Here is a 4209-nt window from a genome sequence, read left to right on the forward strand (position 1 = left end):
TGGACTCTACAAGAATGGCCTTCTGTAATAGTTACACGTAGGGACAGAGAGGGACCAATTTCGGTCCATAGGTAGGGATATCTCAACAATCCCTGTCACTGTGAAGAAGTTACAGAAGATGAGCCCTCACCCTTCCACAGCGTTAAAAACCAACGGACCTATCTATACAGTGAAATATTACTCAGCTATAAAAAGTAATGAAATCTTGCCATTTGCCACAGCATGGATGGACGGAGCTACTGTATTATGCTAAATGATGTAAGTCAGCCAAAGACAAATACATTATAAGTGCACTCATATGCGGAATTTAAGAAATGAAACAAACATAGGGGGAAAAAAAGAGGGGGGAAAAAAAAACCAAAATCAGACTTTTTTTTTTTTTAAAGATTTTATTTATTTATTTGATAGAGAGCACAAGTAGGCAGAGAGGCAGGGAGAGGGAGAAGCAGGCTCCCCACTGAGCAGGGAGCCCGATACGGAGCTCAATCCCAGGACACCGGGATCATGACCTGAGCCCAAGGCAGAGGCTTAACTGACTGAGCCACCCAGGCGCCCCTACCAAAATCAGACTCTTAACTGTGGAGAAAAAACTGAGAGTTCTTGGAGGAGGGGGTGGGGGCTGGGTTAAATGGGTGATGGGTGTTAAAGAGGGTACTTGTGATGAACACTGTGTTGTATAGAAGTCATGAATACTACATTCTGCTGAAACTAATATGTGTTAATTAACAAATTTAAATAAAACTTGAAACTACAAAAAAATAAGGACAGAAAATTGGTCATTGGTGAAATGATGAGAGATAGCCCAGAAGGCCTGCATAGTTATGATAAAGATCCAATAAGTGCTTGTTGCTACATCCTGAAAGGGTCTCGACTTCCTGTACATCTCACAAATAGTTAAAATGAATGATAAGCACCTTAGAAATTTTTCAAAAGTAGTGTTATGAGTACAAATTTAAGTAGGGGCGCCTGGATGGTTCAGGTGGTTCAGCTGGCAACTCATGATTTTGGCTCAGGTTATGATCTCAGGTTGTGGGATCGAGCCCTGTGGAGTCAGGCTGCCAGCTCAGTGCAGAGTCTGCTTGAGACTCTCTCCCTCTCCCCCCTTTTTTTTTAAAGATTTTATTTATTTATTTGACAGAGAGAGACACAGCGAGAGAGGGAACACGAGCAGGGGGAGTGGGAAAGGGAGAAGCAGGCTTCCCGCTGAGCAGGGAGCCCGATGTGGGGCTCGATCCCAGGACCCCGGGATCATGACCTGAGCCGAAGGCAGACGCTTAACGACTGAGCCACCCAGGTGCCCCTCAAATAAATTAATCTTTAAAAAAATACAAAGAAATTGGTGGAAACATTTATAATCTATTACTCTCTGCATGAGCCCACCCCCTTGAGTGCTAAGCGTATAACTACCACCTTCAGACATTAAAAGTGTAGCTCTTATGGGGTCTGGGGGGCTCAGTCAGTTAAGGGTCTGACTTTGGCTTGGGTCATGATCTCAGGTTCCCAGGATAGAACCCTGCAGTGGGCTCCCTGCTCAGTGGTGAGTTGGTTTGTCTCTCTCCCTCTGCCCATCCCCCCTCCCCACAAGTGCCTCACAGTTAATCAGTAGGAGGGCAGGGTAGTCTGTACCAGTTTTTGATTGCCCGCAGACTCACTGGTGCCACCTACAGATGTTAGGGAGGTGCTTGGGGGTTGGGTATGGGAGCTCCAGGGGGAGGTTGTGCCAGAAGGTGTGATTACCATTCTTTATAGGAAACAAAGCATGATGATGTATAGATGTACAAAGAAGGGTTTAGTCCATCATTCATGGAAAGGTGCGTGCAGAAATGTAAAGACTACTAAGTTGGCCAGAGGGGCCCAGGCAGGGCTTCAGTGTAAGTTAAAAAAACGTCTTCTAGGTTTGTGCCATGAAGCATATGGCATTATTTCCTTCTGTTGTGAGGCTGATATATATACCAAGAATCAGTTACATGGAGGACCTGTATCCGGAACAGAGCTCATAATGATGTGGGAAACAAAGGCAACTGAAAAATAATTAAATTTCCTTACTACTTACAGCCCATTGACAAGTCCTTGAAACAGGAAGAGTGACATTCCTCTAGGGACTCAACGGCCTTGATGTTAATACTTTGCTAAGGGCAAAAGGCAATCCTAGCCTGAACCCCCCCCAACCCCCACCAGGATCCTGTAAGTCTACTTTAACATACAAGAATTCCTTTGGAGGGAGCCTGGGTGGCTCAGTTGGTTAAGCGACTGCCTTCGGCTCAGGTTATGATCCCAGGGTCCTGGGATCGAGCCCCGCATCGGGCTCCCGGCTCAGCGGGGAGCCTGCTTCTCCCTCTGACCCTCTTCTCTCTCATGCTATTTCTCTCTCGCTCGCTCTCTAATAAATAAATAAATAAAATCTTAAAAAAAAAAAAATTCCTTTGGAAACTTCCTTTTTCTCTAAACCCACCAAGCTATGTGTTGGCAACCATTCCCCAAGCACATGGCCCACCGATATACATCGGAAGGGTCTCATGACTAAGGTTTTATTAGATGGTAATAAATGACCTTTTCCCAACAACCACTAGCCCCCTCAAGGTCCTAGAAACCTTACTTCCAAAATTCCTTAGAGATTTATGCTATCACAAACCCCCTCCAACTTGAAAGTGTATAATGGGCCACTCCTCATGACCCCAGTACAGCTCTTTCTGCCCACGGGTCCTGTCCCCGTGCTTTAATAAAATCACCTTTTGCACCAAACACGTCTCAAGAATTCTTTCTTGGCTATTGGCTTCGAACCCTAACGTTCTTTTCTACATCAATACCAGAGATTCACTTTTTATATCCTAAAGATTTGCCTGCCTGGAGGGACAAACTATTGTTTGGCATACATTTCATCTTTCTCCTCCTTTGAAATATAAGTCCCCTCTTTTGAAATTCTAAATCCTACCTCCTCCTTCTTAAGTCACAGTGACATGTAAGCTTCAATCACCTGTCTTTGACCCTCATGTCTTTCAGGTTCCCAGAATTAAGAAATTGTTTTCTCTTGTGAAACTGTCTTACATCATTTTAATTATTAGACTGGCCAAAGAATTGAGAATGGAGGAAGAAAAACAAGTTTTCCTCTCCTAACATTCATTCTGTTGTATAAACTGACCTCCCTGCTTCATATCCAGAATTGAACGTGAAGACAGAGTTGGGGATAAAGAGGAACAGTAGTTTTATTGCTTTGCCAGCAAAGGACGCGGCAGCAGGTCAGGGTCTTCAAAACTGCAAGCCAACCCAGAGGAAGGGGCTGGGGTTTTGTGGGGAAATGCAGGATCTAGCCGGTTTCCACAGGAACTGTGTCTGTGCGGCCAGCCCTGTTCATCACGTTGTCAGGGTGGAAGAAGGTTCCTGAAACAAAGAGCTGAGAAGTGAGGAGAAGAGGTTTGTGGAGGAGAAGAGAAAGGTTACTTATTCTGAAATGGCGTCTTGCTGAAGCATTAATCTAGCCGCTTTTTTCTTTGTTTGTTAAACTTGAAGCTTTTAAGTGGTTTTCAGTCACCAGGAAAACTGTTGTAAGAAGACTTCATATTTTACGGGGAGAAACCACTCAATATTTTCTAGAATGGGTAAAATAAAAAGGATAATATCAAATTTTCCTGAGAATGTTGAGAATTAGAATTCTCATGTATCGCTGATGGGAAGGTAAAAAGCACATTCACTTTGGAAAACTGTGTGGCAGTTACTTATGAAGATAAACATTTACATACTGAAAGGGAGCATTTTGTCACCCTAAAATATGTTTCTTTCGCCTAAGCATTATTTTAGGCTGGTTATTTTATTTAAAAATATTTTTTTTTCTTAAAAGATTTTATTTATTTATTTGACAGAGACACAGCGAGAGAGGGAACACAAGCAGGGGGAGTGGGGGAGGGAGAAGCAGGCTTCCCGCTGAGCGGGGAGCCCCAGGCGGGGCTCGATCCCAGGGCCCTGCAATCCTGATCCGAGCCAAAGGCAGACGCTTAACTACTGAGCCACCCAGGTGCCCGTAGGCTGGTTATTTTAAATAAAAGGCAGATAAAGGAAAAGCTCTGAAATCCTGTGTTTACTTTTGAAACGGACATTTGCATTTATAAAGGAAAGCTCCATCTGTAAGGCGTCTCCCTCCGTGTATCAGAAAGAGGGAGAATGTGTGAATCTCCAGAAACACTGATCACTGGAGAAGGCGTGGATCTCAATCTG

This window comes from Phoca vitulina, unplaced genomic scaffold (genome assembly GCF_004348235.1).
Source record: "Phoca vitulina isolate PV1807 unplaced genomic scaffold, GSC_HSeal_1.0 scaffold52, whole genome shotgun sequence".
Lineage (NCBI taxonomy): Eukaryota > Metazoa > Chordata > Mammalia > Carnivora > Phocidae > Phoca > Phoca vitulina.